General features: G+C 33.7%; 16 non-coding genes across 16 annotated transcripts; 8 read left to right on the top strand and 8 right to left on the bottom strand.

Moving 5' to 3' along the window:
* Nucleotides 1–34: 34 nt before the first annotated feature.
* TRNAQ-CUG (transfer RNA glutamine (anticodon CUG)) lies at nt 35–106 on the top strand. The gene has a single exon. It is a non-coding gene; the product is annotated as a tRNA-Gln (tRNA).
* An 825-nt stretch (nt 107–931) lies between these two features.
* TRNAQ-UUG (transfer RNA glutamine (anticodon UUG)) lies at nt 932–1,003 on the bottom strand. The gene has a single exon. It is a non-coding gene; the product is annotated as a tRNA-Gln (tRNA).
* A 1,548-nt stretch (nt 1,004–2,551) lies between these two features.
* Nucleotides 2,552–2,623, top strand: TRNAQ-CUG (transfer RNA glutamine (anticodon CUG)). The gene has a single exon. It is a non-coding gene; the product is annotated as a tRNA-Gln (tRNA).
* Nucleotides 2,624–3,448: 825 nt separating this feature from the next.
* Nucleotides 3,449–3,520, bottom strand: TRNAQ-UUG (transfer RNA glutamine (anticodon UUG)). Its single transcript has one exon. It is a non-coding gene; the product is annotated as a tRNA-Gln (tRNA).
* Nucleotides 3,521–5,068: 1,548 nt separating this feature from the next.
* On the top strand, nt 5,069–5,140 carry TRNAQ-CUG (transfer RNA glutamine (anticodon CUG)). The gene has a single exon. It is a non-coding gene; the product is annotated as a tRNA-Gln (tRNA).
* An 825-nt stretch (nt 5,141–5,965) lies between these two features.
* On the bottom strand, nt 5,966–6,037 carry TRNAQ-UUG (transfer RNA glutamine (anticodon UUG)). Its single transcript has one exon. It is a non-coding gene; the product is annotated as a tRNA-Gln (tRNA).
* Nucleotides 6,038–7,585: 1,548 nt separating this feature from the next.
* Nucleotides 7,586–7,657, top strand: TRNAQ-CUG (transfer RNA glutamine (anticodon CUG)). The gene has a single exon. It is a non-coding gene; the product is annotated as a tRNA-Gln (tRNA).
* An 825-nt stretch (nt 7,658–8,482) lies between these two features.
* Nucleotides 8,483–8,554, bottom strand: TRNAQ-UUG (transfer RNA glutamine (anticodon UUG)). The gene has a single exon. It is a non-coding gene; the product is annotated as a tRNA-Gln (tRNA).
* A 1,548-nt stretch (nt 8,555–10,102) lies between these two features.
* Nucleotides 10,103–10,174, top strand: TRNAQ-CUG (transfer RNA glutamine (anticodon CUG)). The gene has a single exon. It is a non-coding gene; the product is annotated as a tRNA-Gln (tRNA).
* An 825-nt stretch (nt 10,175–10,999) lies between these two features.
* TRNAQ-UUG (transfer RNA glutamine (anticodon UUG)) lies at nt 11,000–11,071 on the bottom strand. The gene has a single exon. It is a non-coding gene; the product is annotated as a tRNA-Gln (tRNA).
* Nucleotides 11,072–12,619: 1,548 nt separating this feature from the next.
* On the top strand, nt 12,620–12,691 carry TRNAQ-CUG (transfer RNA glutamine (anticodon CUG)). The gene has a single exon. It is a non-coding gene; the product is annotated as a tRNA-Gln (tRNA).
* An 825-nt stretch (nt 12,692–13,516) lies between these two features.
* Nucleotides 13,517–13,588, bottom strand: TRNAQ-UUG (transfer RNA glutamine (anticodon UUG)). Its single transcript has one exon. It is a non-coding gene; the product is annotated as a tRNA-Gln (tRNA).
* A 1,548-nt stretch (nt 13,589–15,136) lies between these two features.
* On the top strand, nt 15,137–15,208 carry TRNAQ-CUG (transfer RNA glutamine (anticodon CUG)). Its single transcript has one exon. It is a non-coding gene; the product is annotated as a tRNA-Gln (tRNA).
* An 825-nt stretch (nt 15,209–16,033) lies between these two features.
* On the bottom strand, nt 16,034–16,105 carry TRNAQ-UUG (transfer RNA glutamine (anticodon UUG)). Its single transcript has one exon. It is a non-coding gene; the product is annotated as a tRNA-Gln (tRNA).
* Nucleotides 16,106–17,653: 1,548 nt separating this feature from the next.
* Nucleotides 17,654–17,725, top strand: TRNAQ-CUG (transfer RNA glutamine (anticodon CUG)). Its single transcript has one exon. It is a non-coding gene; the product is annotated as a tRNA-Gln (tRNA).
* Nucleotides 17,726–18,550: 825 nt separating this feature from the next.
* On the bottom strand, nt 18,551–18,622 carry TRNAQ-UUG (transfer RNA glutamine (anticodon UUG)). The gene has a single exon. It is a non-coding gene; the product is annotated as a tRNA-Gln (tRNA).
* Between the last annotated feature and the right edge of the window lie 1,109 nt (nt 18,623–19,731).

The following is a 19,731-nucleotide window of genomic DNA, read 5'->3' as shown; positions in this document are numbered from 1 at the left end:
TTGTCTCAATGGAAAAGGCACTCTTGTGTGAGAGGGTTCCATGGTGTAATGGTTAGCACTCTGGACTCTGAATCCAGCGATCCGAGTTCAAATCTCGGTGGGACCTACTACAATTATGAGATTCACTGTTTAACTCATTTTTTAGAATTTGGTCTAGAAAAAACCTAATATCAATGTTTTATACTGATGCGTATGAACGCATAAGTATGTATAGATGCATACATAGCTTTATCCATCTAGATAGCTGTTAGACAATATGAACATATCAATTATTCATAAACATAAATATTGAAGCTGAACCTAGAAACTGTTCTTTCACATCCACATTGTAAACATGAGTTTATTTTCCTTTCTCATCTATATGGCCAGTAATGAGACAGTTCATTTTTGCTGATTTCTTAGCTGACAACATGCTGGACTTACACAGTGCATTTCATTGTGAATTTCTTTGAAAGTGAATTTCAGATTCACACCTTTGACATGTCTTTTAAAAGATTCAACTTTATTGGTTGTGGATTTACTGTTGAAAATCAGTGTGTAAAATCTTTGTACGTCTGAATTTCAAGATTATTATTCAAACTGCACATCTTCGGGCCCCGTAATACAAAGTTTGACTCCTCAAGTTTTGTTTTAATGAGTGCTTTGCAATTAAAAAGTTCCTTGTTCCCCTTATCAATAACAGTAAGATTTTAAAAAGTAATGTCGTGCATCAGGGCCCTGTGATGAGTTTGAGAAACCAGAGTGAGTTTGTAAAATCTCTCATTATTTTGAGCCATTTAGTTTCCAGGTATTGTAAAAATTCTATTATTTGCTCACATCTAGTAAACTTTTAGAGTATAATCAATAAATTAATTTTTCACCCTACCGGTATTAGATATGTGATATTAATGAATACACTTGAAAGAAAATGATTTGGTCAAGAGTCATAAAATGGTCCCACCGAGATTTGAACTCGGATCATTGGATTCAAAGTCCAAAGTGCTAACCATTACACCATGGAACCTCCCATGTGAAAGGAGTGCAAACTGCTGCAGCAATGTGGAAATGTCAAAGTTTTTAATATTCTACTGTCAAAGAGAAACTGAATTGGATTGCTTTCCTATTCTGGTAAACTTTTGCATATTGAACTATGTTGGGGAAGGATGTTGCCCAAAAGACTCAAATAACGTTATAACTCTGTTGAACAGTGGTTTTTATGTGAGATAATATTTTTCAATGAAAGATAAGTTGCCCCCTGAGGCAAATCTCTTCTGTCAAAATGGAAAGCTCACCCTGGTACGGGAGGGTGGATGGTGTCATGGTTAGCACTCTGGACTCTGAAAACAGGGATCTGAGTACAAATTTCAGTGGGACTTATCTGAACATTACAATTTTCTTTTCCATTCAGTTCTTAGAAGTTTTATTTGGAACAACATCACATTTACTTATAAACATGTAAAAATCAACCTGTACATATGTATCTCTGTATATATAGCTATATGTCTCTGTATATTTATAGGAACATATAAACATATAGATTATAAAAATATATATAATTAGTGGAGGTGAAAATCATGAACAGTTGTTGCCTCTCAGCATTTGAAACATGAGTTTCTACTTCTTTCTCTTTTATATGTCCTGAAATTGAGATAGTCACTTTTTACTCATTATTGATCCAACAATACAGTTGATGTATACAAAGCATATCATATGATTTGTGAATAAAGTTCAAAAATGAGAATTTGATCAGTACCTGTCATGCCTCCGACCAAAAGCTTATATTTTACGATTGGAGATCAACTGTTGTAAATCAGCATGAAAAACATTTTCTTTTCACGATTTCCATACTAATATAAAACAACATTTTTACTAGCTGAATGAGATCATCATTTGGGTTCCTCTATGTTTGATTGAAGAAAACTTCTCATTCAAAATGTGCTATTTTCGCCTTATCAATAGCGGGAAAGCTTAAAAAAGTGATGCTGTGAATCACCCGTCTGAAATGCGTTTGAGAAAATCAGGATATGATTTTATAATGGCTAACTACTTTGTGAAGAAATTTGATGTCAAAGTATTGTAAAGTTTGTATTGATGTAACTTGTTCAAGCTGATGGACATTTTGAAAGCATTCAATAATTGACTCTTTCAACCTACTGGTGTTGGATTTGAGCTATCAATGAACAAAGATGAAGAAATGGAAAAGCTCAAGAGTAATAAAAAAAGTCCCTCCAAGGTTTCAAATCGGATCATTGGATGCAAAGTCCAAATTGCCAACCATTGCTCTATCGAGCCACCCATGCAGGAGACAGAGACATTGCTTCAGTAGTCTGGAAATGTAGACTGTTTTATTATGCTACAGGCAAAGATGAACATTGTGATATAACTTTTATATTCAGATAAACATTTGAATATTTAACACTTTTATAGAGAATATAGCTGAAAAGAATCAAATCACATTAAATCTCTATCCACTATGACCATTCAAATGAGATATCTTTTTATCAATATAAGAGAAGGACATCACTGATGCGCTCTCTTTTGTCTCAATGGAAAAGGCACTCTTGTGTGAGAGGGTTCCATGGTGTAATGGTTAGCACTCTGGACTCTGAATCCAGCGATCCGAGTTCAAATCTCGGTGGGACCTACTACAATTATGAGATTCACTATTTAACTCATTTTTTAGAATTTGGTCTAGAAAAAACCTAATATCAATGTTTTATACTGATGCGTATGAACGCATAAGTATGTATAGATGCATACATAGCTTTATCCATCTAGATAGCTGTTAGACAATATGAACATATCAATTATTCATAAACATAAATATTGAAGCTGAACCTAGAAACTGTTCTTTCACATCCACATTGTAAACATGAGTTTATTTTCCTTTCTCATCTATATGGCCAGTAATGAGACAGTTCATTTTTGCTGATTTCTTAGCTGACAACATGCTGGACTTACACAGTGCATTTCATTGTGAATTTCTTTGAAAGTGAATTTCAGATTCACACCTTTGACATGTCTTTCAAAAGATTCAACTTTATTGGTTGTGGATTTACTGTTGAAAATCAGTGTGTAAAATCTTTGTACGTCTGAATTTCAAGATTATTATTCAAACTGCACATCTTTGGTCCCCGTAATACAAAGTTTGACTCCTCAAGTTTTGTTTTAATGAATGCTTTGCAGTTAAAAAGTTCCTTGTTCCCCTTATCAATAACAGTAAGATTTTAAAAAGTAATGTCGTGCATCAGGGCCCTGTGATGAGTTTGAGAAACCAGAGTGAGTTTGTAAAATCTCTCATTATTTTGAGCCATTTAGTTTCCAGGTATTGTAAAAATTCTATTATTTGCTCACATCTAGTAAACTTTTAGAGTATAATCAATAAATTAATTTTTCACCCTACCGGTATTAGATATGTGATATTAATGAATACACTTGAAAGAAAATGATTTGGTCAAGAGTCATAAAATGGTCCCACCGAGATTTGAACTCGGATCATTGGATTCAAAGTCCAAAGTGCTAACCATTACACCATGGAACCTCCCATGTGAAAGGAGTGCAAACTGCTGCAGCAATGTGGAAATGTCAAAGTTTTTAATATTCTACTGTCAAAGAGAAACTGAATTGGATTGCTTTCCTATTCTGGTAAACTTTTGCATATTGAACTATGTTGGGGAAGGTCGTTGCCCAAAAGACTCAAATAACGTTATAACTCTGTTGAACAGTGGTTTTTATGTGAGATAATATTTTTCAATGAAAGATAAGTTGCCCCCTGAGGCAAATCTCTTCTGTCAAAATGGAAAGCTCACCCTGGTACGGGAGGGTGGATGGTGTCGTGGTTAGCACTCTGGACTCTGAAAACAGGGATCTGAGTACAAATTTCAGTGGGACTTATCTGAACATTACAATTTTCTTTTCCATTCAGTTCTTAGAAGTTTTATTTGGAACAACATCACATTTACTTATAAACATGTAAAAATCAACCTGTACATATGTATCTCTGTATATATAGCTATATGTCTCTGTATATTTATAGGAACATATAAACATATAGATTATAAAAATATATATAATTAGTGGAGGTGAAAATCATGAACAGTTGTTGCCTCTCAGCATTTGAAACATGAGTTTCTACTTCTTTCTCTTTTATATGTCCTGAAATTGAGATAGTCACTTTTTACTCATTATTGATCCAACAATACAGTTGATGTATACAAAGCATATCATATGATTTGTGAATAAAGTTCAAAAATGAGAATTTGATCAGTACCTGTCATGCCTCCGACCAAAAGCTTATATTTTACGATTGGAGATCAACTGTTGTAAATCAGCATGAAAAACATTTTCTTTTCACGATTTCCATACTAATATAAAACAACATTTTTACTAGCTGAATGAGATCATCATTTGGGTTCCTCTATGTTTGATTGAAGAAAACTTCTCATTCAAAATGTGCTATTTTCGCCTTATCAATAGCGGGAAAGCTTAAAAAAGTGATGCTGTGAATCACCCGTCTGAAATGCGTTTGAGAAAATCAGGATATGATTTTATAATGGCTAACTACTTTGTGAAGAAATTTGATGTTAAAGTATTGTAAAGTTTGTATTGATGTAACTTGTTCAAGCTGATGGACATTTTGAAAGCATTCAATAATTGACTCTTTCAACCTACTGGTGTTGGATTTGAGCTATCAATGAACAAAGATGAAGAAATGGAAAAGCTCAAGAGTAATAAAAAAAGTCCCTCCAAGGTTTCAAATCGGATCATTGGATGCAAAGTCCAAATTGCCAACCATTGCTCTATCGAGCCACCCATGCAGGAGACAGAGACATTGCTTCAGTAGTCTGGAAATGTAGACTGTTTTATTATGCTACAGGCAAAGATGAACATTGTGATATAACTTTTATATTCAGATAAACATTTGAATATTTAACACTTTTATAGAGAATATAGCTGAAAAGAATCAAATCACATTAAATCTCTATCCACTATGACCATTCAAATGAGATATCTTTTTATCAATATAAGAGAAGGACATCACTGATGCGCTCTCTTTTGTCTCAATGGAAAAGGCACTCTTGTGTGAGAGGGTTCCATGGTGTAATGGTTAGCACTCTGGACTCTGAATCCAGCGATCCGAGTTCAAATCTCGGTGGGACCTACTACAATTATGAGATTCACTGTTTAACTCATTTTTTAGAATTTGGTCTAGAAAAAACCTAATATCAATGTTTTATACTGATGCGTATGAACGCATAAGTATGTATAGATGCATACATAGCTTTATCCATCTAGATAGCTGTTAGACAATATGAACATATCAATTATTCATAAACATAAATATTGAAGCTGAACCTAGAAACTGTTCTTTCACATCCACATTGTAAACATGAGTTTATTTTCCTTTCTCATCTATATGGCCAGTAATGAGACAGTTCATTTTTGCTGATTTCTTAGCTGACAACATGCTGGACTTACACAGTGCATTTCATTGTGAATTTCTTTGAAAGTGAATTTCAGATTCACACCTTTGACATGTCTTTCAAAAGATTCAACTTTATTGGTTGTGGATTTACTGTTGAAAATCAGTGTGTAAAATCTTTGTACGTCTGAATTTCAAGATTATTATTCAAACTGCACATCTTTGGTCCCCGTAATACAAAGTTTGACTCCTCAAGTTTTGTTTTAATGAATGCTTTGCAATTAAAAAGTTCCTTGTTCCCCTTATCAATAACAGTAAGATTTTAAAAAGTAATGTCGTGCATCAGGGCCCTGTGATGAGTTTGAGAAACCAGAGTGAGTTTGTAAAATCTCTCATTATTTTGAGCCATTTAGTTTCCAGGTATTGTAAAAATTCTATTATTTGCTCACATCTAGTAAACTTTTAGAGTATAATCAATAAATTAATTTTTCACCCTACCGGTATTAGATATGTGATATTAATGAATACACTTGAAAGAAAATGATTTGGTCAAGAGTCATAAAATGGTCCCACCGAGATTTGAACTCGGATCATTGGATTCAAAGTCCAAAGTGCTAACCATTACACCATGGAACCTCCCATGTGAAAGGAGTGCAAACTGCTGCAGCAATGTGGAAATGTCAAAGTTTTTAATATTCTACTGTCAAAGAGAAACTGAATTGGATTGCTTTCCTATTCTGGTAAACGTTTGCATATTGAACTATGTTGGGGAAGGTTGTTGCCCAAAAGACTCAAATAACGTTATAACTCTGTTGAACAGTGGTTTTTATGTGAGATAATATTTTTCAATGAAAGATAAGTTGCCCCCTGAGGCAAATCTCTTCTGTCAAAATGGAAAGCTCACCCTGGTACGGGAGGGTGGATGGTGTCGTGGTTAGCACTCTGGACTCTGAAAACAGGGATCTGAGTACAAATTTCAGTGGGACTTATCTGAACATTACAATTTTCTTTTCCATTCAGTTCTTAGAAGTTTAATTTGGAACAACATCACATTTACTTATAAACATGTAAAAATCAACCTGTACATATGTATCTCTGTATATATAGCTATATGTCTCTGTATATTTATAGGAACATATAAACATATAGATTATAAAAATATATATAATTAGTGGAGGTGAAAATCATGAACAGTTGTTGCCTCTCAGCATTTGAAACATGAGTTTCTACTTCTTTCTCTTTTATATGTCCTGAAATTGAGATAGTCACTTTTTACTCATTATTGATCCAACAATACAGTTGATGTATACAAAGCATATCATATGATTTGTGAATAAAGTTCAAAAATGAGAATTTGATCAGTACCTGTCATGCCTCCGACCAAAAGCTTATATTTTACGATTGGAGATCAACTGTTGTAAATCAGCATGAAAAACATTTTCTTTTCACGATTTCCATACTAATATAAAACAACATTTTTACTAGCTGAATGAGATCATCATTTGGGTTCCTCTATGTTTGATTGAAGAAAACTTCTCATTCAAAATGTGCTATTTTCGCCTTATCAATAGCGGGAAAGCTTAAAAAAGTGATGCTGTGAATCACCCGTCTGAAATGCGTTTGAGAAAATCAGGATATGATTTTATAATGGCTAACTACTTTGTGAAGAAATTTGATGTCAAAGTATTGTAAAGTTTGTATTGATGTAACTTGTTCAAGCTGATGGACATTTTGAAAGCATTCAATAATTGACTCTTTCAACCTACTGGTGTTGGATTTGAGCTATCAATGAACAAAGATGAAGAAATGGAAAAGCTCAAGAGTAATAAAAAAAGTCCCTCCAAGGTTTCAAATCGGATCATTGGATGCAAAGTCCAAATTGCCAACCATTGCTCTATCGAGCCACCCATGCAGGAGACAGAGACATTGCTTCAGTAGTCTGGAAATGTAGACTGTTTTATTATGCTACAGGCAAAGATGAACATTGTGATATAACTTTTATATTCAGATAAACATTTGAATATTTAACACTTTTATAGAGAATATAGCTGAAAAGAATCAAATCACATTAAATCTCTATCCACTATGACCATTCAAATGAGATATCTTTTTATCAATATAAGAGAAGGACATCACTGATGCGCTCTCTTTTGTCTCAATGGAAAAGGCACTCTTGTGTGAGAGGGTTCCATGGTGTAATGGTTAGCACTCTGGACTCTGAATCCAGCGATCCGAGTTCAAATCTCGGTGGGACCTACTACAATTATGAGATTCACTATTTAACTCATTTTTTAGAATTTGGTCTAGAAAAAACCTAATATCAATGTTTTATACTGATGCGTATGAACGCATAAGTATGTATAGATGCATACATAGCTTTATCCATCTAGATAGCTGTTAGACAATATGAACATATCAATTATTCATAAACATAAATATTGAAGCTGAACCTAGAAACTGTTCTTTCACATCCACATTGTAAACATGAGTTTATTTTCCTTTCTCATCTATATGGCCAGTAATGAGACAGTTCATTTTTGCTGATTTCTTAGCTGACAACATGCTGGACTTACACAGTGCATTTCATTGTGAATTTCTTTGAAAGTGAATTTCAGATTCACACCTTTGACATGTCTTTCAAAAGATTCAACTTTATTGGTTGTGGATTTACTGTTGAAAATCAGTGTGTAAAATCTTTGTACGTCTGAATTTCAAGATTATTATTCAAACTGCACATCTTTGGTCCCCGTAATACAAAGTTTGACTCCTCAAGTTTTGTTTTAATGAATGCTTTGCAGTTAAAAAGTTCCTTGTTCCCCTTATCAATAACAGTAAGATTTTAAAAAGTAATGTCGTGCATCAGGGCCCTGTGATGAGTTTGAGAAACCAGAGTGAGTTTGTAAAATCTCTCATTATTTTGAGCCATTTAGTTTCCAGGTATTGTAAAAATTCTATTATTTGCTCACATCTAGTAAACTTTTAGAGTATAATCAATAAATTAATTTTTCACCCTACCGGTATTAGATATGTGATATTAATGAATACACTTGAAAGAAAATGATTTGGTCAAGAGTCATAAAATGGTCCCACCGAGATTTGAACTCGGATCATTGGATTCAAAGTCCAAAGTGCTAACCATTACACCATGGAACCTCCCATGTGAAAGGAGTGCAAACTGCTGCAGCAATGTGGAAATGTCAAAGTTTTTAATATTCTACTGTCAAAGAGAAACTGAATTGGATTGCTTTCCTATTCTGGTAAACTTTTGCATATTGAACTATGTTGGGGAAGGTCGTTGCCCAAAAGACTCAAATAACGTTATAACTCTGTTGAACAGTGGTTTTTATGTGAGATAATATTTTTCAATGAAAGATAAGTTGCCCCCTGAGGCAAATCTCTTCTGTCAAAATGGAAAGCTCACCCTGGTACGGGAGGGTGGATGGTGTCGTGGTTAGCACTCTGGACTCTGAAAACAGGGATCTGAGTACAAATTTCAGTGGGACTTATCTGAACATTACAATTTTCTTTTCCATTCAGTTCTTAGAAGTTTTATTTGGAACAACATCACATTTACTTATAAACATGTAAAAATCAACCTGTACATATGTATCTCTGTATATATAGCTATATGTCTCTGTATATTTATAGGAACATATAAACATATAGATTATAAAAATATATATAATTAGTGGAGGTGAAAATCATGAACAGTTGTTGCCTCTCAGCATTTGAAACATGAGTTTCTACTTCTTTCTCTTTTATATGTCCTGAAATTGAGATAGTCACTTTTTACTCATTATTGATCCAACAATACAGTTGATGTATACAAAGCATATCATATGATTTGTGAATAAAGTTCAAAAATGAGAATTTGATCAGTACCTGTCATGCCTCCGACCAAAAGCTTATATTTTACGATTGGAGATCAACTGTTGTAAATCAGCATGAAAAACATTTTCTTTTCACGATTTCCATACTAATATAAAACAACATTTTTACTAGCTGAATGAGATCATCATTTGGGTTCCTCTATGTTTGATTGAAGAAAACTTCTCATTCAAAATGTGCTATTTTCGCCTTATCAATAGCGGGAAAGCTTAAAAAAGTGATGCTGTGAATCACCCGTCTGAAATGCGTTTGAGAAAATCAGGATATGATTTTATAATGGCTAACTACTTTGTGAAGAAATTTGATGTTAAAGTATTGTAAAGTTTGTATTGATGTAACTTGTTCAAGCTGATGGACATTTTGAAAGCATTCAATAATTGACTCTTTCAACCTACTGGTGTTGGATTTGAGCTATCAATGAACAAAGATGAAGAAATGGAAAAGCTCAAGAGTAATAAAAAAAGTCCCTCCAAGGTTTCAAATCGGATCATTGGATGCAAAGTCCAAATTGCCAACCATTGCTCTATCGAGCCACCCATGCAGGAGACAGAGACATTGCTTCAGTAGTCTGGAAATGTAGACTGTTTTATTATGCTACAGGCAAAGATGAACATTGTGATATAACTTTTATATTCAGATAAACATTTGAATATTTAACACTTTTATAGAGAATATAGCTGAAAAGAATCAAATCACATTAAATCTCTATCCACTATGACCATTCAAATGAGATATCTTTTTATCAATATAAGAGAAGGACATCACTGATGCGCTCTCTTTTGTCTCAATGGAAAAGGCACTCTTGTGTGAGAGGGTTCCATGGTGTAATGGTTAGCACTCTGGACTCTGAATCCAGCGATCCGAGTTCAAATCTCGGTGGGACCTACTACAATTATGAGATTCACTGTTTAACTCATTTTTTAGAATTTGGTCTAGAAAAAACCTAATATCAATGTTTTATACTGATGCGTATGAACGCATAAGTATGTATAGATGCATACATAGCTTTATCCATCTAGATAGCTGTTAGACAATATGAACATATCAATTATTCATAAACATAAATATTGAAGCTGAACCTAGAAACTGTTCTTTCACATCCACATTGTAAACATGAGTTTATTTTCCTTTCTCATCTATATGGCCAGTAATGAGACAGTTCATTTTTGCTGATTTCTTAGCTGACAACATGCTGGACTTACACAGTGCATTTCATTGTGAATTTCTTTGAAAGTGAATTTCAGATTCACACCTTTGACATGTCTTTCAAAAGATTCAACTTTATTGGTTGTGGATTTACTGTTGAAAATCAGTGTGTAAAATCTTTGTACGTCTGAATTTCAAGATTATTATTCAAACTGCACATCTTTGGTCCCCGTAATACAAAGTTTGACTCCTCAAGTTTTGTTTTAATGAATGCTTTGCAATTAAAAAGTTCCTTGTTCCCCTTATCAATAACAGTAAGATTTTAAAAAGTAATGTCGTGCATCAGGGCCCTGTGATGAGTTTGAGAAACCAGAGTGAGTTTGTAAAATCTCTCATTATTTTGAGCCATTTAGTTTCCAGGTATTGTAAAAATTCTATTATTTGCTCACATCTAGTAAACTTTTAGAGTATAATCAATAAATTAATTTTTCACCCTACCGGTATTAGATATGTGATATTAATGAATACACTTGAAAGAAAATGATTTGGTCAAGAGTCATAAAATGGTCCCACCGAGATTTGAACTCGGATCATTGGATTCAAAGTCCAAAGTGCTAACCATTACACCATGGAACCTCCCATGTGAAAGGAGTGCAAACTGCTGCAGCAATGTGGAAATGTCAAAGTTTTTAATATTCTACTGTCAAAGAGAAACTGAATTGGATTGCTTTCCTATTCTGGTAAACGTTTGCATATTGAACTATGTTGGGGAAGGTTGTTGCCCAAAAGACTCAAATAACGTTATAACTCTGTTGAACAGTGGTTTTTATGTGAGATAATATTTTTCAATGAAAGATAAGTTGCCCCCTGAGGCAAATCTCTTCTGTCAAAATGGAAAGCTCACCCCGGTACGGGAGGGTGGATGGTGTCGTGGTTAGCACTCTGGACTCTGAAAACAGGGATCTGAGTACAAATTTCAGTGGGACTTATCTGAACATTACAATTTTCTTTTCCATTCAGTTCTTAGAAGTTTTATTTGGAACAACATCACATTTACTTATAAACATGTAAAAATCAACCTGTACATATGTATCTCTGTATATATAGCTATATGTCTCTGTATATTTATAGGAACATATAAACATATAGATTATAAAAATAAATATAATTAGTGGAGGTGAAAATCATGAACAGTTGTTGCCTCTCAGCATTTGAAACATGAGTTTCTACTTCTTTCTCTTTTATATGTCCTGAAATTGAGATAGTCACTTTTTACTCATTATTGATCCAACAATACAGTTGATGTATACAAAGCATATCATATGATTTGTGAATAAAGTTCAAAAATGAGAATTTGATCAGTACCTGTCATGCCTCCGACCAAAAGCTTATATTTTACGATTGGAGATCAACTGTTGTAAATCAGCATGAAAAACATTTTCTTTTCACGATTTCCATACTAATATAAAACAACATTTTTACTAGCTGAATGAGATCATCATTTGGGTTCCTCTATGTTTGATTGAAGAAAACTTCTCATTCAAAATGTGCTATTTTCGCCTTTTCAATAGCGGGAAAGCTTAAAAAAGTGATGCTGTGAATCACCCGTCTGAAATGCGTTTGAGAAAATCAGGATATGATTTTATAATGGCTAACTACTTTGTGAAGAAATTTGATGTCAAAGTATTGTAAAGTTTGTATTGATGTAACTTGTTCAAGCTGATGGACATTTTGAAAGCATTCAATAATTGACTCTTTCAACCTACTGGTGTTGGATTTGAGCTATCAATGAACAAAGATGAAGAAATGGAAAAGCTCAAGAGTAATAAAAAAAGTCCCTCCAAGGTTTCAAATCGGATCATTGGATGCAAAGTCCAAATTGCCAACCATTGCTCTATCGAGCCACCCATGCAGGAGACAGAGACATTGCTTCAGTAGTCTGGAAATGTAGACTGTTTTATTATGCTACAGGCAAAGATGAACATTGTGATATAACTTTTATATTCAGATAAACATTTGAATATTTAACACTTTTATAGAGAATATAGCTGAAAAGAATCAAATCACATTAAATCTCTATCCACTATGACCATTCAAATGAGATATCTTTTTATCAATATAAGAGAAGGACATCACTGATGCGCTCTCTTTTGTCTCAATGGAAAAGGCACTCTTGTGTGAGAGGGTTCCATGGTGTAATGGTTAGCACTCTGGACTCTGAATCCAGCGATCCGAGTTCAAATCTCGGTGGGACCTACTACAATTATGAGATTCACTGTTTAACTCATTTTTTAGAATTTGGTCTAGAAAAAACCTAATATCAATGTTTTATACTGATGCGTATGAACGCATAAGTATGTATAGATGCATACATAGCTTTATCCATCTAGATAGCTGTTAGACAATATGAACATATCAATTATTCATAAACATAAATATTGAAGCTGAACCTAGAAACTGTTCTTTCACATCCACATTGTAAACATGAGTTTATTTTCCTTTCTCATCTATATGGCCAGTAATGAGATAGTTCATTTTTGCTGATTTCTTAGCTGACAACATGCTGGACTTACACAGTGCATTTCATTGTGAATTTCTTTGAAAGTGAATTTCAGATTCACACCTTTGACATGTCTTTCAAAAGATTCAACTTTATTGGTTGTGGATTTACTGTTGAAAATCAGTGTGTAAAATCTTTGTACGTCTGAATTTCAAGATTATTATTCAAACTGCACATCTTCGGTCCCCGTAATACAAAGTTTGACTCCTCAAGTTTTGTTTTAATGAATGCTTTGCAATTAAAAAGTTCCTTGTTCCCCTTATCAATAACAGTAAGATTTTAAAAAGTAATGTCGTGCATCAGGCCCCTGTGATGAGTTTGAGAAACCAGAGTGAGTTTGTAAAATCTCTCATTATTTTGAGCCATTTAGTTTCCAGGTATTGTAAAAATTCTATTATTTGCTCACATCTAGTAAACTTTTAGAGTATAATCAATAAATTAATTTTTCACCCTACCGGTATTAGATATGTGATATTAATGAATACACTTGAAAGAAAATGATTTGGTCAAGAGTCATAAAATGGACCCACCGAGATTTGAACTCGGATCATTGGATTCAAAGTCCAAAGTGCTAACCATTACACCATGGAACCTCCCATGTGAAAGGAGTGCAAACTGCTGCAGCAATGTGGAAATGTCAAAGTTTTTAATATTCTACTGTCAAAGAGAAACTGAATTGGATTGCTTTCCTATTCTGGTAAACTTTTGCATATTGAACTATGTTGGGGAAGGATGTTGCCCAAAAGACTCAAATAACGTTATAACTCTGTTGAACAGTGGTTTTTATGTGAGATAATATTTTTCAATGAAAGATAAGTTGCCCCCTGAGGCAAATCTCTTCTGTCAAAATGGAAAGCTCACCCCGGTACGGGAGGGTGGATGGTGTCGTGGTTAGCACTCTGGACTCTGAAAACAGGGATCTGAGTACAAATTTCAGTGGGACTTATCTGAACATTACAATTTTCTTTTCCATTCAGTTCTTAGAAGTTTTATTTGGAACAACATCACATTTACTTATAAACATGTAAAAATCAACCTGTACATATGTATCTCTGTATATATAGCTATATGTCTCTGTATATTTATAGGAACATATAAACATATAGATTATAAAAATAAATATAATTAGTGGAGGTGAAAATCATGAACAGTTGTTGCCTCTCAGCATTTGAAACATGAGTTTCTACTTCTTTCTCTTTTATATGTCCTGAAATTGAGATAGTCACTTTTTACTCATTATTGATCCAACAATACAGTTGATGTATACAAAGCATATCATATGATTTGTGAATAAAGTTCAAAAATGAGAATTTGATCAGTACCTGTCATGCCTCCGACCAAAAGCTTATATTTTACGATTGGAGATCAACTGTTGTAAATCAGCATGAAAAACATTTTCTTTTCACGATTTCCATACTAATATAAAACAACATTTTTACTAGCTGAATGAGATCATCATTTGGGTTCCTCTATGTTTGATTGAAGAAAACTTCTCATTCAAAATGTGCTATTTTCGCCTTATCTATAGCGGGAAAGCTTAAAAAAGTGATGCTGTGAATCACCCGTCTGAAATGCGTTTGAGAAAATCAGGATATGATTTTATAATGGCTAACTACTTTGTGAAGAAATTTGATGTCAAAGTATTGTAAAGTTTGTATTGATGTAACTTGTTCAAGCTGATGGACATTTTGAAAGCATTCAATAATTGACTCTTTCAACCTACTGGTGTTGGATTTGAGCTATCAATGAACAAAGATGAAGAAATGGAAAAGCTCAAGAGTAATAAAAAAAGTCCCTCCAAGGTTTCAAATCGGATCATTGGATGCAAAGTCCAAATTGCCAACCATTGCTCTATCGAGCCACCCATGCAGGAGACAGAGACATTGCTTCAGTAGTCTGGAAATGTAGACTGTTTTATTATGCTACAGGCAAAGATGAACATTGTGATATAACTTTTATATTCAGATAAACATTTGAATATTTAACACTTTTATAGAGAATATAGCTGAAAAGAATCAAATCACATTAAATCTCTATCCACTATGACCATTCAAATGAGATATCTTTTTATCAATATAAGAGAAGGACATCACTGATGCGCTCTCTTTTGTCTCAATGGAAAAGGCACTCTTGTGTGAGAGGGTTCCATGGTGTAATGGTTAGCACTCTGGACTCTGAATCCAGCGATCCGAGTTCAAATCTCGGTGGGACCTACTACAATTATGAGATTCACTGTTTAACTCATTTTTTAGAATTTGGTCTAGAAAAAACCTAATATCAATGTTTTATACTGATGCGTATGAACGCATAAGTATGTATAGATGCATACATAGCTTTATCCATCTAGATAGCTGTTAGACAATATGAACATATCAATTATTCATAAACATAAATATTGAAGCTGAACCTAGAAACTGTTCTTTCACATCCACATTGTAAACATGAGTTTATTTTCCTTTCTCATCTATATGGCCAGTAATGAGATAGTTCATTTTTGCTGATTTCTTAGCTGACAACATGCTGGACTTACACAGTGCATTTCATTGTGAATTTCTTTGAAAGTGAATTTCAGATTCACACCTTTGACATGTCTTTCAAAAGATTCAACTTTATTGGTTGTGGATTTACTGTTGAAAATCAGTGTGTAAAATCTTTGTACGTCTGAATTTCAAGATTATTATTCAAACTGCACATCTTCGGTCCCCGTAATACAAAGTTTGACTCCTCAAGTTTTGTTTTAATGAATGCTTTGCAATTAAAAAGTTCCTTGTTCCCCTTATCAATAACAGTAAGATTTTAAAAAGTAATGTCGTGCATCAGGCCCCTGTGATGAGTTTGAGAAACCAGAGTGAGTTTGTAAAATCTCTCATTATTTTGAGCCATTTAGTTTCCAGGTATTGTAAAAATTCAATTATTTGCTCACATCTAGTAAACTTTTAGAGTATAATCAATAAATTAATTTTTCACCCTACCGGTTTTAGATATGTGATATTAATGAATACACTTGAAAGAAAATGATTTGGTCAAGAGTCATAAAATGGTCCCACCGAGATTTGAACTCGGATCATTGGATTCAAAGTCCAAAGTGCTAACCATTACACCATGGAACCTCCCATGTGAAAGGGGTGCAAACTGCTGCAGCAATGTGGAAATGTCAAAGTTTTTAATATTCTACTGTCAAAGAGAAACTGAATTGGATTGCTTTCCTATTCTGGTAAACTTTTGCATATTGAACTATGTTGGGGAAGGATGTTGCCCAAAAGACTCAAATAACGTTATAACTCTGTTGAACAGTGGTTTTTATGTGAGATAATATTTTTCAATGAAAGATAAGTTGCCCCCTGAGGCAAATCTCTTCTGTCAAAATGGAAAGCTCACCCCGGTACGGGAGGGTGGATGGTGTCGTGGTTAGCACTCTGGACTCTGAAAACAGGGATCTGAGTACAAATTTCAGTGGGACTTATCTGAACATTGCAATTTTCTTTTCCATTCAGTTCTTAGAAGTTTTATTTGGAACAACATCACATTTACTTATAAACATGTAAAAATCAACCTGTACATATGTATCTCTGTATATATAGCTATATGTCTCTGTATATTTATAGGAACATATAAACATATAGATTATAAAAATAAATATAATTAGTGGAGGTGAAAATCATGAACAGTTGTTGCCTCTCAGCATTTGAAACATGAGTTTCTACTTCTTTCTCTTTTATATGTCCTGAAATTGAGATAGTCACTTTTTACTCATTATTGATCCAACAATACAGTTGATGTATACAAAGCATATCATATGATTTGTGAATAAAGTTCAAAAATGAGAATTTGATCAGTACCTGTCATGCCTCCGACCAAAAGCTTATATTTTACGATTGGAGATCAACTGTTGTAAATCAGCATGAAAAACATTTTCTTTTCACGATTTCCATACTAATATAAAACAACATTTTTACTAGCTGAATGAGATCATCATTTGGGTTCCTCTATGTTTGATTGAAGAAAACTTCTCATTCAAAATGTGCTATTTTCGCCTTATCAATAGCGGGAAAGCTTAAAAAAGTGATGCTGTGAATCACCCGTCTGAAATGCGTTTGAGAAAATCAGGATATGATTTTATAATGGCTAACTACTTTGTGAAGAAATTTGATGTCAAAGTATTGTAAAGTTTGTATTGATGTAACTTGTTCAAGCTGATGGACATTTTGAAAGCATTCAATAATTGACTCTTTCAACCTACTGGTGTTGGATTTGAGCTATCAATGAACAAAGATGAAGAAATGGAAAAGCTCAAGAGTAATAAAAAAAGTCCCTCCAAGGTTTCAAATCGGATCATTGGATGGAAAGTCCAAATTGCCAACCATTGCTCTATCGAGCCACCCATGCAGGAGACAGAGACATTGCTTCAGTAGTCTGGAAATGTAGACTGTTTTATTATGCTACAGGCAAAGATGAACATTGTGATATAACTTTTATATTCAGATAAACATTTGAATATTTAACACTTTTATAGAGAATATAGCTGAAAAGAATCAAATCACATTAAATCTCTATCCACTATGACCATTCAAATGAGATATCTTTTTATCAATATAAGAGAAGGACATCACTGATGCGCTCTCTTTTGTCTCAATGGAAAAGGCACTCTTGTGTGAGAGGGTTCCATGGTGTAATGGTTAGCACTCTGGACTCTGAATCCAGCGATCCGAGTTCAAATCTCGGTGGGACCTACTACAATTATGAGATTCACTGTTTAACTCATTTTTTAGAATTTGGTCTAGAAAAAACCTAATATCAATGTTTTATACTGATGCGTATGAACGCATAAGTATGTATAGATGCATACATAGCTTTATCCATCTAGATAGCTGTTAGACAATATGAACATATCAATTATTCATAAACATAAATATTGAAGCTGAACCTAGAAACTGTTCTTTCACATCCACATTGTAAACATGAGTTTATTTTCCTTTCTCATCTATATGGCCAGTAATGAGATAGTTCATTTTTGCTGATTTCTTAGCTGACAACATGCTGGACTTACACAGTGCATTTCATTGTGAATTTCTTTGAAAGTGAATTTCAGATTCACACCTTTGACATGTCTTTCAAAAGATTCAACTTTATTGGTTGTGGATTTACTGTTGAAAATCAGTGTGTAAAATCTTTGTACGTCTGAATTTCAAGATTATTATTCAAACTGCACATCTTCGGTCCCCGTAATACAAAGTTTGACTCCTCAAGTTTTGTTTTAATGAATGCTTTGCAATTAAAAAGTTCCTTGTTCCCCTTATCAATAACAGTAAGATTTTAAAAAGTAATGTCGTGCATCAGGCCCCTGTGATGAGTTTGAGAAACCAGAGTGAGTTTGTAAAATCTCTCATTATTTTGAGCCATTTAGTTTCCAGGTATTGTAAAAATTCTATTATTTGCTCACATCTAGTAAACTTTTAGAGTATAATCAATAAATTAATTTTTCACCCTACCGGTATTAGATATGTGATATTAATGAATACACTTGAAAGAAAATGATTTGGTCAAGAGTCATAAAATGGTCCCACCGAGATTTGAACTCGGATCATTGGATTCAAAGTCCAAAGTGCTAACCATTACACCATGGAACCTCCCATGTGAAAGGAGTGCAAACTGCTGCAGCAATGTGGAAATGTCAAAGTTTTTAATATTCTACTGTCAAAGAGAAACTGAATTGGATTGCTTTCCTATTCTGGTAAACTTTTGCATATTGAACTATGTTGGGGAAGGATGTTGCCCAAAAGACTCAAATAACGTTATAACTCTGTTGAACAGTGGTTTTTATGTGAGATAATATTTTTCAATGAAAGATAAGTTGCCCCCTGAGGCAAATCTCTTCTGTCAAAATGGAAAGCTCACCCCGGTACGGGAGGGTGGATGGTGTCGTGGTTAGCACTCTGGACTCTGAAAACAGGGATCTGAGTACAAATTTCAGTGGGACTTATCTGAACATTACAATTTTCTTTTCCATTCAGTTCTTAGAAGTTTTATTTGGAACAACATCACATTTACTTATAAACATGTAAAAATCAACCTGTACATATGTATCTCTGTATATATAGCTATATGTCTCTGTATATTTATAGGAACATATAAACATATAGATTATAAAAATAAATATAATTAGTGGAGGTGAAAATCATGAACAGTTGTTGCCTCTCAGCATTTGAAACATGAGTTTCTACTTCTTTCTCTTTTATATGTCCTGAAATTGAGATAGTCACTTTTTACTCATTATTGATCCAACAATACAGTTGATGTATACAAAGCATATCATATGATTTGTGAATAAAGTTCAAAAATGAGAATTTGATCAGTACCTGTCATGCCTCCGACCAAAAGCTTATATTTTACGATTGGAGATCAACTGTTGTAAATCAGCATGAAAAACATTTTCTTTTCACGATTTCCATACTAATATAAAACAACATTTTTACTAGCTGAATGAGATCATCATTTGGGTTCCTCTATGTTTGATTGAAGAAAACTTCTCATTCAAAATGTGCTATTTTCGCCTTATCAATAGCGGGAAAGCTTAAAAAAGTGATGCTGTGAATCACCCGTCTGAAATGCGTTTGAGAAAATCAGGATATGATTTTATAATGGCTAACTACTTTGTGAAGAAATTTGATGTCAAAGTATTGTAAAGTTTGTATTGATGTAACTTGTTCAAGCTGATGGACATTTTGAAAGCATTCAA

The sequence above is a fragment of the Triturus cristatus genome, chromosome 5_2 (assembly GCF_964204655.1).
Source record: "Triturus cristatus chromosome 5_2, aTriCri1.1, whole genome shotgun sequence".
Taxonomy (NCBI): Eukaryota; Metazoa; Chordata; class Amphibia; order Caudata; family Salamandridae; genus Triturus; species Triturus cristatus.
The sequence above is the reverse complement of the archived record's forward strand: the minus strand, read 5'-3'. Positions and strand labels throughout refer to the sequence as shown.